Here is an 18,352-nt window from a genome sequence, read left to right on the forward strand (position 1 = left end):
AGTAACATATACCCTTCTAATTTGATATATCTTCAATTTTCATTCTCTTTAGGGTTTTCTCACTTTAGCTTACAAATTCAAGTATCAAATACTATATACTACCCGTTTCGTTCCACAAGGATATGCACTTTTGGTCGGACACGGGTTTTAATCCATAATTAGTAAAGTAAGAGAGAAGTAGAAAGAAAAGTAATTAAATAATTGTTAGTGGAGAATGAATCCTGCCTCATTAGAGAGAGGAGAGTTTCTAAATTTAGAAGTACATATTCTTGTGAGACGGACTAAAAAAGAATGAGTGCATATTCTTGTAGAATTACAAGAGTATATGACAATAATATACAAATTCAAGTGTCAATGTAGTATGACTTGATCGTACAAGTAACAAAAGTTTAAAAAACGGTGTAGAAGTGATCTGCACTTTAAGTAAATGATCGTGATATATAGGCTTTCTTTAAATCGATTCATAGTGAGTGATAAATATAAGTGAATTAAAGACTGTCAGAGTTATGATATTAATTAGTTTGTTTATTAATTCCACACTATAAATAAGCCTTTTGAGTGATAAATATAAGTGAATTAAAGATTGTCAGAGTTATGATATTAATTAGTTTGTTTAATAATTCCACACTGTAAATAAGCCTTCGTTAATCATGGTTTTTAAGATGCTTAAATAAGATGTACTCCCTCCGTTCCATAGTAGTAGAGACATTTCATTTTCTGCACTCGTTTTAAGAAAATGATATTAAATAGTTAAAGTGGAGATAGAGTAAAGTAAGAGAAAAAATAATGTAGAGAAAAGTCTTATCTATAATATTCTCTCTTTTACTTTAATTTTTCTCCACTTTAATTATTTATAATTATTTTTTTAAAGAGAGTGTGCAAAATGAAATGTCTCTATTACTATGGAACGGAGGGAGCAATAATTATGTGCACGGGTGACGAGTTGTAAAGCCACATTCGTAGTCACTTGCCTCACCTCATGGTAGGTATGTGGACATGTATATATATAGGATTGAGTTATTTTTAAGATTTTATATTTTCAATTATGATTCGTATATATTCGTTGGGAGATTTTAGTATTACATAAATATCAAATTGTTACTATTTATAAAATAAATTTGTACATTAAAATTTAACTTGTTGCAACTGTTGTTTAGATGATTCATATAAGGAGGAATTAAAAAAAAATTAATTAGTATAAAAATAATTATAATTATCTTAAAACTAGATGAGAGATTATTAGAATATAAGATTTGTAGTTGTAGGTAGAGATGCACACTGTTCAAAAATCGCTGGTTCCGAGAAATTCCTTGAACCTAAACCAGTCTGGATAGTTTTTGACAGTTCTGGTTCCGGTTTAAAAACCGCCAGTCACGACGGCGGTTCAGGGGCGGTTCGGTGGTTCGTTTTTATTTGTATTTTTTGTCTTTTTAGTCTTTATTTATCTATGAAATGTGCGTAACAAAAATTCTAACAATAAGGATGAAAATTACAATTTTATTGATATAAATTTAAACGAGACTACAAGTTACAACGATTACAATTTACAAAAGACTTGAAGTCTTAAATAATAAATTTATTTCAACGATACTACAACGAGACTATTTACAAATTACAAAAAAGACTTGAATTTTTGAACAATAAATTTATAAGTATATATTCTTAGTAGTCGAAGGAGATGTTTCTACGTACCTAAATTGAGGATACCTTTAGCAATTCAACCTTAAATGTTGAGTTTAGTCTAATAATCAACAATCATGGTAGAATTGTCAAAAGATTCTCGGATTTAGTCTTATAGAGAAGCCTTCTTCACCGATTAGAGTATATACAAATACAATTATTTAATTGTATTTGCATATTTTTAGAGTTGAAACAAATGAAAAAAAGAAATAAAGAAAAAATGTCTTGAGCTCAACTTAAATTTAAAATTTAAACTGAGGTGCCTACGTATCCTCAATACTCAATTGCATTGGGAATCAAAGCCCACGTAGTTCTTTTACCTGACTTACCTAGTTGGCGGTAGGGGCATGCCCATATTCTATTGGATGAACTGTCTTCATATGACGGATGAGAGTTCGATATCCCCCACCATCATTAAATTTGTAGACTTTGTTGTTGTAGTTAATACATGCATTAAACTCTGATGTCATCTCTTGAGATAACGGATCAGCACTACTAGACACTATTGGGACCATCTTGTAATGTTTAACAAATATAGACTTCGTTGATGATAACTTAGAATTTTTACTGCTTTGTGGTACGGGCGGAGGAGAGGGATGCATGTCCTCATCGCAAGAAGAAGACATGTTGAAATTGAAGTATGAGAATGAGAGTAGAAAATAGAGACTAAGAAGAGAAATCATTGTCAATAGAAGAATGGGGTGGGTAGAAATGATGGGGAATGAGGTATTTATAGGAGAAAAATTGAAAAAATAAGATTTAAAAAAAATAATAAAAATTTTAACCGATGGAATCGGCAGTTTAAGGGTGAACCGGCGGTTAAGTCCACGGTTTCTGACCATAACCGCCAGTTTCTAACTAAAAACCGGATGTTTCCGACCACTTTTCTGCAACACTACACCTAAAAAGCCTAGGACCTAGCCAGAAAACCTACTTGATCCGTTGAACCGGCGGTTCTGATTTCTCAAATTCTTGAACCTGAACCGAACCATTCGAACTGCCGAACCGTCCAGCGGTTCGAACCACCATGCTGGTTCCGATTCCGGGTTACGAACCGGCGGTTAACCGCCGATTCGGTCCGGTTTTTGCATGTCTAGTTGTAGGCTTTATTTGGCCCGGGTTAGGCTATGCATGGGCTTAGAGTGGACTTTGGTATAAACTACGAGCCAATTGGAGTCTACTTCAACTAATGAACCCAACCTTAACCACTTCGTTTTATTGATGGGCTTGGTATGAGCGACATATACCGGGCTTGGTGGGCCATATTGTGCTCCGATTTACAACTTTACTTTTAATGTTATATGCCGAACATCTTATTAAACTTATCTTATATATATAATCTGTATATTTAAACAATATCATGAAATTCATACTAATTTAATTTTAAATAAAATTTATTATACTTTATTACTTACTCTAGCTCGTGAATGTGAGTGCATGTGCAAGTGATGCATTTGTTTTATTGGTAAATGAACGTAAATATAAAGGATATGTCATGGTAGACTCCAACTCGTGACTTTTGCTCCGGGCAATGCACTTTTTTCCAACTAAAATAAACTACAAATGTATATTGTTATTATAGTATAGCTAAAGGTTAGTACAAATATCGTATTCACGAAGACTAATATTCTAATTCTCAGTAATGCAATTTAGGATTCTCTCAGAACTTGATCAGCGGAGATTTGTTCCATAATGAGAGTGGATCTGTTACATGTTTGACCAAGACAACAGAAAATCTGCCATCAATCGGTGACTCATTCTCTTCTTCATGAGAGTTATTGAAGAGAGTGAATCTATTACGCGTTGAACCAAGACAATAGTAAAAGTAAAGCCATCATCTAAATCATTATGTCCCTCAATGTTCGTCTTGTCTTCATTTTCTCAAGTCCACCAGTGGCTCCACCATAAGCGTCTCAGTAATGAGGCTCTCTTCATTGTCGACAAAAGGGATGAGGAATATCCATGAGTTTGAATGAAAGCGAGTTCGAGAATTATAGCACCGATTAATACGTATAACGAATGAATTAATACGTATTGGGGAAATTATTAGAATAGAGAAGGAAGTGAAGAGGGATCAATTTCTCCAAGAGGTAGAAACCTTCAAATAGGGAATAGTAAATTATTTTATTTATTTATTTCTAATTATAATGAAAAAAAACTCCACACATTCTGATATGCGATAAAAAAAAATTAAACTCCTATAATTAGAAAAATAAATTAAATCTAAATAAACTAATTGAATCCAATCCTAACAACCTATGGAAATAAATAGTAATAAATAATAATAAACTTTATTCTGTATTTATAGACAAACTAGATGAGGTGGAATAGATATTTAAATCCTTCCTACCTATTTTAAGTGGAGCATTTCTAATTCGACACGAGATTTTATGTACTATTGTTTTATGAGAGCACTCACAATGGGAGCCTTAAATCCGGAGCCCATCTCAGAGTCTATCTCTATTTCCTCCTACTATGTCAACAGCCCATCTTAGAGCCCATTTCTCTATAATGATAGTCCATCACAGAACCCATCTCATTTTTACATCAACACTATTTTCTTGTATTTTTAATGTCAATGTTTAAATAATTTAAATTAAAATATATAATAAGTTAATTCTCTAGTTACATTTTTCTCTCACGCATAATTAAGGATGAGGTATTTATAGGGGAAGAAATTTAATAAATTAATTTTTTTTAGAATAATTGAAGATCGGCCCCGGTACCCCGCAATGGGGAGCCGATGGTGGATCGCCTATGGCGATGTCTCGGCCTTGGAGCGGAGCCCATGGTGAGTGGAGATCGATCCTAGCTCCACAATGGGGGGCCTTTGAGAGCCCATGGGGTGGATGATCGCTCGGCCCTTGCGAGTCGGCCACCATTGTGAATGCCCTGAGTAAAATAGAGAGAATAAAGTAAGAAAGTAGACAAAAGTAGTGAGTGATATTTTTATATTTAGAAATGTGTTATTTAGAGTGTGATATCTAAAAAAAATGTCGCTCGGAATGTGGAATGTGGACCGAGAGAGTATTAAATAATCCCAGTTAGAGAACATGCGTGTAATAGAGGCCAATAGAGCGCACACTATTTCTGTCGAAATTTGTAAACTGGCCTGCTTTTACGCCATAAAAATGGCTGTGAATTGGTACTTATAATTAGTCAATCTAACTAGAAGTTGGGAGGTTGCTTTTGTCTGTTGTAGTTAGTTTTTTCAGTTATATGTCGGTTGTTTATTCGTTCTTTTTAGCAATTCCTCATGTCATAGTTTGGTTAACAATACTGTGAAAATTAGTCAGATGCATCATTAATTAATTAATCATATATAACTACTGATTGCTTTTAAGGAAGCTATAGTTATCTTATATTATTCCAGACCACATTATATGCATGCATCTACTCTATCGATTAATTAATTTTGGCTATCGGAAATATTAGCAATTAAAATTCAGAGAATAAATGATTTTTTATTACTCTCTCAGTCCATGAAATATTGTCCACTTTTTAATATACAATATTTTGCTGACGGAAAGAGTAGTACTCCCTCTGTCTCACTATTTATGACACATTTTTTTAGGGAATACATTTTTAAGTAGTGGTGTTTAGTAGTTAAATGAAGACTTAACATAGTGAAAGTGAGAAAAAAGTATGAGATATAATAAAATAAAAGAGAGATAGAGTATTGCTTTTATCTATAAAAAGAAATGTTTTACTTATAATAGGACGGCCCAAAATGAAGTACCTCTGATGGTGGAATGAAGATAGTATAAAAGAACTAAAATGATTCGCACACTAACCAAGTTAGTACTATAAATCAGATTCTACGAGAAACGGTGGTTCGGATTAGATAAATCAGTATTAATGTAATCAGAGGTAGTGATAAAATGCAAACTCTAAATATTGTACAAACTCCAAATTATGATCTGATCGTTAGAAAATGTCAACAGATGACCAAATAACAGCAACAAAAATGTCAACACAGTTTCAACACAATGTCAACACAGCATCAACCATTGACACTGTATTGACATTTTTTATTGCTATTATTTTTTCATCTATTGACTTTTTATAATCGTACAGATTATAGTTTGAAGTTTGTATAATATTTAGAGTTTGTTACATCTATATACTCAGAACACGAATATTAAATTGATTTACGACATTGCGAATTGATTGCGACTAAATAAAATGCTGGATCTCACACTATAGATTTTGTCAGTTAAAAATCACATTTCAATTCACCGCCCAAATCCGTTTTGATTTGTTTCATGTACTACTCACATTATTTTTAATTGTTGCGTGTTGATCAATAACTATTTATGAAAACCCACGTTACACCTAAGACTATTAAGGAATTGATTAGAGAGAAGAAAATCCTTAATTACTTGATAAAATGTATATTTATTTATCTTGTTCATCCCTTAAACACTAAAACCATTGGCGGGTTGAATACAGTCTTTCCATTAGCCTTTAATTTATAGATTATAAAATACAGAATATGAAAAGAAATTAAATTTAAATTTGAACAACCAATTGATTAGAAACTGCAGTTTCCTTACCTCTTCTTATCAATATACATGATACATGTACAAATGAAACAACACAAGTGTATAATGTGGTTTTTATTATTCCTTTTGTCCATCAAATGCTATCCATATTTGACTCGGTGCGAATTTTAAGAATTGTGAAGTAAAAATAGTTGAAAAAGTTAGTAAAATGTGAGTTTCATTTTTATATATTACTCCCTCCGTTTTCTCATAGTTGAGTCATTTTTCTATTTTGGAAAGTTTCCTCATAGTTGAGTCATTTCCATACTAGTACTCCCTCCGTCTCAACTAAGTTGAGTCAAAACTTTTGGGCACGGATATTAAGAAATTATATTGAAAAGTAGGAGAGAGGAATAAAATAGGAAAGATGAAGAAAGAGTAAAGAAGGATATGGAATAAAGTAAGATTGATTGGATGTTTTATTTTTTTTTATCAAAAAGGGATATGTCTCAACTTAGTTCGGAGAGTAATGATTAAACTTTTTTATCACTCTTACTTTATTTTCTCTTACTTTATTAACTTTCTACTATATTCTCTCAACTTTTTTCTCTTTCTTACTGTTTTATCTACATAATTAACACACTAAACATACATTTCTTAAAATTCATGCCAAAAAGTTCCATCTCAGTTATAAGAAAACGATGGAAGTAATTTTGTAATAGAATATGAGTGTAATAAGTTAGTGGAAAGTGAAGTTTATTTAAAGAAAAAAAATTACTAAGTAGACAATATTTCGTGAACAGACAAGATAACATAGGTGAGCAGTATTCGATTGGGACACACTTCTGATGGTATAGACATGTGGTAATATGATTACGCAATATCGACACAACATGGGATATCTTTTCCCAGAGGTAACAAAGATGGCAATGTTATTACCGATAGTTATTACACCGATCCTTCTTTATCTCAAAAGATTTTGTAATCAGATATAACGTCACAAGTGAAATCTTTTCAAAATAAATCATCTGCGATTTGTCTTGTGAGCAAAATATTATAGACCCCCTTATAGTTTGGTTTTTATATTTACGTAGTCGGGCATCAATATATGATACTCCAAACTAAACCAATCTCTTTATTTCTCTTTTTCTATCTTTACCAAAAAAAAAATTATCTTATCTTTACGTTTTTTAAACTTTGTAATCCAAACTTCATATTTTCAAGTAATAATTTCTCTCGCCTAAATTTGCCCATTGGATTTTTTCTACTCTACTGCGCTTTCTGTTTTTTCCATTTCGAAAGTTTTACTTTAAACCTTAAGAGACGATTTAATAGAGTAGATAGACATATAAACAAATATTTGAAGTCATTTTAGTTAGATAACTCTAAGAAAAAATAAACTAAAACAATAATTGAATAGCAAAACATGAAATACAAACTAGGAAACACTTAGATGAATTTCTAATGTCATTGATCTTCTTGCTTGATCTTCAGAGCTCCTACGCAAAATGGATGAATTTAAGTGTGAATTATGAAATGCATTGGAAGCTTTGAGACGAATAAATTAATGTATAAAATGGAGTATTTATAGGCTTAAAAAAGACCGAGGTATGGTAGGAAATGAATTTTTCAAGGTATATCTTCAATAGGGAAAACATTTGGCTTCAAAATGTAAGCTTTTAAACAAATTTTTTGTATGAACCATTGAACCGTATGAACCATTGAACCTGCTGAGCACCCCGTTGACATGGCTCAACGGCCCACTGAGTGCAACAACTCGGCCTGTTTACATGGCTGAGCGGCCCGCTGAGTTGCACTCGGCTGAACTCATTTTTCATAAAACTAAAATGTAGATTCCCACGGAAGCTCATTCGAAGACTAAGAGAATGATATACATTCGACAGTGATTGAAATCCATCATTTTCAACCATTGTTTCTACAAAACTTAACAAACATGTCAAACTACCAAAATTTAAAAATAAATACAATAACTTACATAATTCACATGGTATGCAATCAAAACTAGTTAAATTTACACCTAAAAACATGTAAAGTTCGTGTGTATCACGTGTCCTATCTTTTTCTTCATATCAGAGGCCACCCTATCGGCCATGATCGGCTCCCTTTGTGGGTAACCCCATAGCCTCTGCCCTTGCGCCGATGCGGATATCGGCCCTGCAATGGGCTTCCATTGCAGGGTCTTGGGCCGATCGAGGCGCCGATATCCTATTTTTTTAAAGTTTAATTCATCTTTTCTACCCACTATATATACCTCATTCCCCATCAATTCACATTCATCCCTCTCCAATCTCAATGTTTTACTCTTCTCTAGCGAAATGAATTCCATTGAGTCCACTAATTCCGGCGATGGGAACCAGTTTGCCAGCCAAGGAGGCCAGTTTTCGAACCTGCTTGCGGGAAACCAATTTCCCAAGGGGTAGCCAATTTTATGTGAGAAAAATTTTCGGGGTGGGAAACTAATTCTCCCAGTTTGGGATGGGAAGAAACCAGATACCGTGCCAAGGAGGTCTCCCTTTCTTCAACGGCTTCCAATACGCTGGCTTCCCACAAAGCGGCTGCGTCGGTGCTGGTAGACCGATGAATACATAGAATTTCAGAAATGATGTCTACCGCCCAACGATGTGCCCAAGCATGTTTAATACCCCTGGGACTGACGAATCCACTGTTCAACCGAAAACCTAAGTCCGGTAAAATACATGAACTTCAGCACCGACGAGTACGAGGTGACCGACATGGAGCCATCTCCTCCTAGGCCGAAGGCGAAGGCGGCAAAGGGGAAGAAGAAGGAGAAAGTGGAGGGACGTTTGAGGGCGGGTGGACGAGGAGTACCACTCCATAGAGGAGTCAATTGGTCTTGCTCGTTGCTGGGCAAATATCTCTGAGGACCCGGTTGTAGCCAACAATCAAGCGAGGGTGGTTTCCAGGGTCCATTTGAAAAGATCGAGATAAATCTCAAAGTTCGCATGCAGATTAAATAAAGCACATAGAGTTCACACACTTGATCAAGCTAATAGTCAATGGATCAAGCAGGCTACTATCTGGTCGTTGGCTATGCAAACGGAGAGACTTGGGGCTTTCAAGACCTTAACCCACAATACTATAAACTAGTAAAGGGAAGTAAGGGTCGAATCCCTCAGGGACAGAGGCAGGGCGAGTTGTGTTAGAGACATTGGGAGGTTTTTAGCTGCGGCCACGCTTTACAGTGGGTTAAGAATTAGACTAAGTAACTAGACTGATCAACTCACTAAGCTAAACGGATCAACTAAACTATGAATAGGAAAAGGTACTCCTGGAAAAAATAACTTGGGACCACTGACACAAATGGACGCACTACTAAAAATTTGTAAACAACGAAAATGAGACATAGACTGCTACTCTAACAAACTACGACCTTCTTCTTCGCTAAGCAACTAAATGAAACAACTACGGTAGATCTAAGCCGAACAACTAACATGAAAGCCGGAAACAGAAAAATTAAACATAGATCCATGAAAATTGAATAGAAATAAAGCAGATCTAGAACATCTATCCTAATCTCATGCAAGTTGATGGACTATAACTAGGCTCTAACTATGAGAAATCAGAAATAGAACGGCGAACAGTAATCAGGACAGAATCTAACTCCTAAATCATCAACTCCAAACCAGCATGCATCACAAACACCATTTCAGACTAAAATCTGGACTTAAACAACTAAATAATGTAGATCTAAGTTCAATTCAGAATAAAACTAAAACTAGACGAAAGAAACGAAATCAGAGAACATCAGATCCAAGACAACTTGCATTAAAAATTCCATTTCATAAACGATCTTCAATAAACACAGCTAAAACAGAATTCCAAACACAGATTTAAAGATAAACTAACGGAAAGTAACTAGAGTAGTAACTAAGAGAAAAACATCAAAAACAACTAAGCTTCGTAAAAGATAAACTAAAAACAGAGTATCAATTATTTTGACCCCTCGGGGTGTAAGGAAAACACAAACGATTGAAGATTTCTTTGCAGATCTAGGTCCCTCCTCCCTTGATGAGGGAGCAGAGAAGATTGTGGCGGTAGTACATCGATTACAGTGGCTCCTAGCTACCTTGCTCCATGCTACGAACTTAAGTGTGAAGTTGAAATGTGATGACTGAAGATGATGATGTGTCGAACTCCCTTTTGTGTGCATTCTCTTCATTATTTATAGGATGACATTGGACCCAAATCCCTAGGGTAAGCTCATCCTATCTTGACATTAATGCCCTTGAGATGACATCTTCTTTTCTCTCTCCTGTGACTCATCATCTCATGTGGTGAACTCTACTTGATCAACTTGCTGGCTAGGCAGGCTCCATTGCTTGTCCGCAACTGATCAACTTGTCTTTGGTTCGGCCATATTTCGCTTCTCTTCCGAGTTGATCAAGTTGTTCATGCACTCTGCCTTCAACACTTTTTAGCTCATACACACTCAAATTCACCACTTTTTTGCACATTATCAACCATGTTAGTGTAATAAACCTCTATAAAACCATACTTGTAACAAGCCCTATCAGTGTATCACGCAAAGAAACGAACAAGTCAAGCACAAAGGAGCCCTAACGGTTGACACACAAGCATTGGAAACGCCTGGTGTTCGAGTGCGCTAAATTTCATGGTATCTACGATGGAAACTTGAGGGACATGCGTAGCGGCGAGAACAAATTCTACGTCAGAGAGTTGTCGCTAAAGGAGTTTAGAGCCACTGTCAATGGAAAAGGATTCAAGTACTGCGAATTATATCAACAACTGAAGGATTTTTCCAAATTCAAAACGGGTATGTCAGAGGCATTGCAGACAAGATCGGTGAGGACGCTCCTAACGGTCTCCGGGAGCTACAGCAGCGGCGGACTGGACCCTATCAACTTGTTAGAAGACCAAACGCCCAGTAAGCCTACTCCACAGCGCCCGATTGGCGGGAAAGCAGCGAAGGTGATGAAAGGGAAGACAGAGTCTAGCGGGACAGATGCCCAATCTGCACCGGCCCAGGACGACAGTGTGTTGGGCAATGCTGCCTTCGCACAATCGATGGTGGGCCTCTGCGGCATGCACATGAAAGCCAAGCATCGATCTGTGAAGAAGTCCATCTGGAACACCATTCGAGGGATGAAGGGAAGGATGGTTCTTGTCAAGGAGGACAAGCCGGAACCCGAGTCCGATTGATGTGTGTTTCTGTTGTTTTCTATGTTTTTATCTGTCTTATCTTAGTTTTTTTAACGTAGGATGTTTTATTTTGTTTTTAATAAAATTAATTTTTTTTATTATTTAGGTTTCTTTAATTTACACTAATAATTAAGTAAAATATATCAAAATAATGCTGATGTGGAAATGAGATGAGATCTGAGATAGACTCTAAGATGAGCTACTTGGTAGAAAAAAATGAAAATAGGTTCTAAAATGGGCTCTGAATGTAAGGCTCCCATTATGAATGCCCTCGTATTAATTAAAAAAAAGAAAAAGAAAACAAGAAATGTGAAAGAACCGACGTAGTTGCATAGAGCCGCACGTTATAAATAAAGAGAAAACAAAACAAGAAAAGTGAGACAGCCGAAGTTGTTGCAGATAGCATCATGTTGTGTATTTAGTATATGGTTTATTATTTATAAAAACTAATCTTGTATTAGTACCGGTCAAGATATGGTTGTTAACCAGTCTTTGATTTTTAATTTAAATATTCGTTTATCATGGTAGAATTATTCTTCCTGGAAATCGGTACCTAATTACTTCAATAATTTATATTTAATTAGGTCTTGATTAATTGTTAAGTAAGCACGCATAAACAGTACCCAATTGGATGCTTCTTCAACAAAATGCTATATTGCTAATTTATTCAAGTAAATATGAAAATAAAAATAAAATCAAACTATAACAATCGACATTTATATTAATTATATATAATAAATTGATATGATGCCCACAATAATTTCTGATTAGTTAAAGAATATAGTTTGGAAAAAAAATAGATAAATTTCAAACAATTATTCGGCCTTAATGAATGAGAACATCATGTGCTATGTTCTTTATAAGTAAACAATTAGAGGACAGGCTAGCCACCCTTTTTATAACAGGGCCACGAACTATAATCCAATTACATGCTCCATTCGTCCCATAGTAGATGTAACACTTTCCTTTTTAGTTTGTCCCACAAAAGATGTCACGTTTCCTTTTTTAAAAAAAGTTTCCTCTCACATCAATTATAAAATTATATTTTCTCTCACTACTTAATACACAAAACAACATCTCCTAAATCTCGTGCCATCTCCCAAGTATGACATCTTCTTTGGGACGGATGGAGTACTATTTATTCATGTTGCCCATAATTGTTTATAGCGTTTAGAATGATAGAATCCATACACAAAATATCAATATAAAACATAGCTAGAAGATATTTGTAGACACCTCCACCAACTAAATCAAAACATGTAACCATTATTTTATTTTCATTTCGTATTTTTGGTATTAGGACACATTCACAAACTTATTCACTATAAAAAAAACTTACTTTTATAGGGACACAAAAATTGAGATACAAATACCTGCGTTAGAAAATTTTAAGAAATAACAATAATTTAGGATGAAAAAAAATATTTCTATATGAATGACAAATTATTTTAATGTTTTGCTTTTTTAGGACACTTCCATTTCCGTCATTTAATTTTAGTTAGAACACCAACAATAAGGACATTTTTTAAAAGCATTGGTAGTTTATTTAGAAACGAAAATTTCATTAAAAAATGTCTTTAGTGAGTTTTTACGTTGTAGTGTATAACAATGATAAATGAAATTATTGTCCTAGTTAGAAAGAATATGATTTAATTTTTTTCATGTAAATTCAATTCACGGAGAAAATTACAAAACAATGTGTTATTTCAGTAGGGTATTAATTAATTATAACTTAATCCCGAAAATTTACTAAAAAATTAAGAGAAAATTTTAAAGTGGGACATGATAAAAAGTACTCCATCCGTTCCACAGTCCATCCGTTCCACAGTAATAGATGTATTTCATTTTCTCACTCGTTTTGAAAAAATGATATTAAATAGTTAAAGTGAAGAGAGAGTAAAGTAAGAGAAAGAATAATGTAGAAAAGAGTCTTATCTACAATATTATCTCTCTTACTTTACTTTTTTTCCACTTTAACTATTTATAATTATTTTTTCGAAATGAGTGCACAAAATGAAATGTCTCTATTACTGTGGAACGGAAGGAGTAGAATGAGAAGGTAAAGAGAGCAAGCGTGTTGGACATATGCGGATGTGACATAGATTTGAGTTTTAAGGCATTAAGCTAAATCGCCACGTGTCACACTAACTGTCATTTTCTTTACTTTGAGAGGTTTCAACGCGGGTTTAAACTTTAAACTTTTTCAAAACGAGTAGAGAAAATTGACTAATCAATGAATCTTTTTACTCATATAATTTTGTCTTGGCATTGGACTTCCACATTAAAAGCATGACTTCCATATTCTACTGATTTTCCATCTCAGTTATTTATAAATTTGCCACGTTATCTCCTAATACAAAGTCAATCATAATGCAGCTCCCATATCGTAGCAACAGGACACATCAGATAATATTAATGATCAGAGATTGATTTTATGTTTTTTTTAGTATGATAAAATAGTACTTCCTCCGTTCCATAGTAGTAAAGGCATTTTTTTTATGACGTGATTTAAGAAAAATTGAGTTAAGCGAGTTAGATAAAAGAAGAATAAAGTAAAAAATGAAAAACTTAGAGAGAAGGAGAAAGAGTAAACTTAGAAAGGGTAAAGTAAGTGATAAGAAATGTGTTGATTTTTTTTTACGTAAAAAGGAAAATGACTCCACTGCTATGGAACGTACCAAAATGATAAAATGACTCCACTACTATGAAACGGAGGGAGTACTATAATATAATGAAATGTGATTCCTACTTTTGTTATATTTACTTGTTGGATATAATGGAATGAATGAATTAATGAAATAAAAAAAATAAAGGAATTAGTACTAAGGTGTTATAAGTCGGGATAGGATCCCCTGCTGTGCTGAAATGCACAGCAGGGGCTGCAGCCTCACACAAAGAAATAAAATAATCAATTTAATTAAATAATTTAATTAAATTAATAAATTATTATTTTAATTGAATGTTTGAGGCAGCAGCCCTTGCTGTGCATTTTAGCACAGGGGATCCTATCCCGTTATAAGTCTTCATATTTTCTTCACAACTGAGCAATCTTGTTACAACTACTATTGTAGTAGAAGTTTTCTCTTTCTACCGGAAACAAGAGATTTGCTAGGCTGCATCTTCTGAGTTGTGCACTTCTAGTTTAACAGCGATTACTCAAATTTAAATAACAATATTAAAAGAGATATAATCTGAATTTTCTAGTAAATCAGAGATATGGACATTGTAAACGTGAAGAACAAAGGAAGCAACAAACAGAATCACCCCCGCAGCCACATTGCTAACTGTATGATAGATTCTGTTTCATGATAATCGTCTATTTCATGACACCCTAGTGATGTGTTACAGCTAATTAGAGCAATTAATTAATCATTAACAACTAGCAACTAATTCCAATAACTCCACTCAATTTTCAACACCTCGACATCCAAAAACCCACAAAACGAATATCACATTTTAAATCTTAAACACACACAATCAAGAATTTTAAAGGGATGTTTCGAATGAGCTTAATTAACTAGTCAAAAAAACAAAATGCTACTCTATTATACACACTCTGGAATTCTGTTAAGGTTCTTGATGCCTTAACGTCGCACCGTCGAGACCGGCCTCGAGCGATGATCAGGTTCTGAGTTCCGAGGGTAGTCGCGTGCGATTCCCGGTCGAACACACCAGAATTAGCGTAGCTTGAGCAGAAAGTAAAGAGACGAAAATTGGAAAATTGATTATGTTATTTCTTGAGAGAAAAGAATAACAATTTCCCTTTTTATATCTAAGGACCCTACGGTTGATTCGACTTACGGACCGGGAAAGAATCAACGAAGAAAACCCGGTAAGGAGCTTATAGATCCACTCAACCCAAATAATTAAAGCCTAATGTTTAAAGCAAAGATAATAATAGAACTTATAGTCTCATAATTAAAATAAAAGCCAAAACTAACTAGAGACATAGTCTCCCCACCAATCCGGCGGACGCCTCTGCCTCTGCGGCCTCTCTCTCTCTTGCGTTACTTCCTGCTCGTCTCTCGGTGTCTCGCCTGCATCGAACACCGGAAATGCCTCGGCTGTAGCTTCACTCCCCTGCTCTGGTTCTTGCGACGTTGGCATTGTTTGAGCTATGGTTGTATCCGTAGCAAATTCGAGCTCATAGACTGAAAAAAAAGTTAGCAACTTCGAAGATGTATACATCGACCAAGCAAGTATATATTAGGTTACAAACTCATCTCATACTAGTCCGAGGCCTTTAAGAGTGATCCAAATATAAATTCATCCTGGCTTGGCTCCACCTAAGACAGAAAATGCAGTCGACAATCCCAACATAACCAACAATAAAGTGACTTGGTTTGGAGCCGAGCCGATAGAATAGTGCGACGGAGTATCCGACGTGGCAAGAAAGAAGGTGGTCTCGTTTATTACTAGAGTCCCCCTTTCCTAATATCCAACACGTGGGCTTCTCCTACATGTTAGAAGTGGACCTTCGTCTCCGCATTTCGCTATATATATACATGTATTCAATCACTCAAATTCAAACACAATCAAATTCTATTATACTATCTCTCTTACTAAACATCAATCCTTCCACACTTCCAAAATAGGTTGCCATGACCACTCCCAAATTATATGCAAGTGAACTTGGGTCTTGTACACACAACTCATTCCCATTCCACAAGCCACAACCACCACAAAAGCACTCCTCCCACACCATCAAATGCTCCCTCCACACCCCCACACTCCACTTCCCTAAACAATCCTCCACTATCTCCTCCCCTCAAAACCAAACTCCCCAATGGAACATCCTCCAAAAGGCTGCCTCGACTGCCCTGGAGGCTGTCGAGGCCGCCCTCACCGCCCACGAGCAGAAACACCCGCTCCCGAAAACTTCCGATCCCCGGGTCCAAATCGCCGGGAACTTCGCCCCGGTGCCCGAGCAGCCCGTGAAGCACAACCTCCCCGTGGTCGGAAAAATCCCGGACGCCATCCGCGGTGTCTACGTCAGAAACGGCGCGAATCCGCTCTTCGAGCCTGTGGCCGGGCACCACTTCTTCGACGGCGACGGCATGATCCACTCCGTCCAATTCCAAAACGGCGCCGTTAGCTACGCGTGCCGGTTCACCGAGACGCAGCGCCTCGTTCAGGAGCGCTCCCTCGGCCGGGCCATTTTCCCCAAGGCCATCGGCGAGCTCCACGGCCACTCCGGCATAGCGAGGCTCCTCCTCTTCTACGCCCGCAGCCTCTTCCGCCTCGTCGACCCACCCGCGGCACCGGCGTCGCCAACGCCGGCCTAGTCTTCTTCAACAACCGCCTACTCGCCATGTCCGAAGACGACCTCCCTTACCACGTCAGAGTCACCCCCTCCGGCGACCTCAAAACCATCGGCCGTTACGATTTTAACGGACAGCTCGACGGAACAATGATCGCTCATCCTAAAATTGACCCGGCCACCGGAGAAATGTTCGCCCTGAGCTACGACGTCATCCGGAAGCCATACCTCAAATACTTTCGCTTCCAAAAAAATGGTGAAAAATCGGATGATGTCGAAATTCCGGTGGCGGAGCCGACAATGATGCACGACTTCGCCATCACGGAGAATTTCGTGATCATCCCCGACCAGCAGGTGGTGTTCAAGCTGTCGGAGATGATTCGGGGCGGCTCTCCCGTCGTCTTCGACAAAAACAAGTCATCCAGATTTGGCGTAATGAATAAGTACGCCAAATCTGCGAGTGGGATTAACTGGGTCGAGGTGCCAGACTGCTTCTGCTTCCATCTCTGGAATGCATGGGAAGAGCCGGAAACAGACGAGGTCGTCGTCATCGGCTCCTGCATGACCCCGCCGGACTCCATCTTCAACGAATGCGACGAGGGATTGAAGAGCGTTTTATCCGAAATCCGGCTAAATTTGAAGACCGGAAAGTCCACAAGGAGGCCGATCATGTCCGAGGCCGATCAGGTCAACCTCGAGGCCGGCCTGGTCAACCGGAACAGGCTCGGGAGGAAAACTCGCTACGCCTATCTTGCCATCGCCGAGCCCTGGCCTAAAGTCTCCGGTTTCGCAAAGGTCGACTTATTAACCGGGCAAGTCGAAAAATTCTTTTATGGAGACGAGAAATACGGAGGCGAACCTCAATTCCTCCCAGCCTCGTCCTCCTGTGAGGACGATGGCTACATTCTAGCCTTCGTGCACGACGAAAAGAATTGGAAATCCGAGCTACAGATTGTGAATGCGAAGACGATGAAGCTAGAGGCGACGGTTAAGCTTCCTTCGCGAGTTCCTTACGGATTTCACGGTACATTCATTGCTGCGAAGGACTTGGCCGGACAGCTTTGATTTGGCCGGAATTAGGAGATTTTCAAACAGTGCAGAATTGCCTGAGGGATGGCTGCGATGCGTCCCCGGAATCTTGCTGCTGTATTGAAGAAGAGCCCTCCATTTGTTCATGTGGAAGAGGCTTAATTACATTAATTTGGAATGTTTTTTTTGTTGAAATTTAATGTGGGGGGTTTTAGGAGAAAGCAGCTTGTAGCTTTGGGGTTATGGAAGCTCAGCTGTTTACTGCTTATTCTTTCACATTTTGTGTGCAAATCTCATATTTTTAATGATTTTACACAGCAACACTTTGTGATTTATTACTATTACTATTCGTTCGGTTTTGCTCTGTTTACATACCAATAATTTCTGAATTATTTACTTCGATAACTAAAAATAGAAACATTTTTTATTTTATTTTTATTTTTTTATATTTTATTGGGAACGGAGTAATGTGTCAGCCATTTGTTAAAATTACATTTGAAAAACGTGATTGATATTTTTTTGCTGTGTAAGTTAATTTACTAACAAACTAGAAGCATATCTCAGAAGCAGAGGAATTTGCTCACACCTGTTAAATTAAATTTGACACAAATCTAAGTGATATAGGCATTTTTTATACTACTGCTAATATTCTCTTCGCCAGCCATTAAATATCGTGTTTTTCCTTTTCGCCCGTCCT

At 36.7% G+C, this 18,352-nt stretch overlaps 1 pseudogene; it reads left to right on the top strand.

Moving 5' to 3' along the window:
* Positions 1 to 15,740: 15,740 nt before the first annotated feature.
* LOC121783986 lies at positions 15,741 to 18,089 on the top strand (annotated as a pseudogene).
* The last annotated feature ends 263 nt before the right edge of the window (positions 18,090 to 18,352 follow it).

This window comes from Salvia splendens, chromosome 21 (assembly GCF_004379255.2).
Source record: "Salvia splendens isolate huo1 chromosome 21, SspV2, whole genome shotgun sequence".
NCBI lineage: Eukaryota > Viridiplantae > Streptophyta > Magnoliopsida > Lamiales > Lamiaceae > Salvia > Salvia splendens.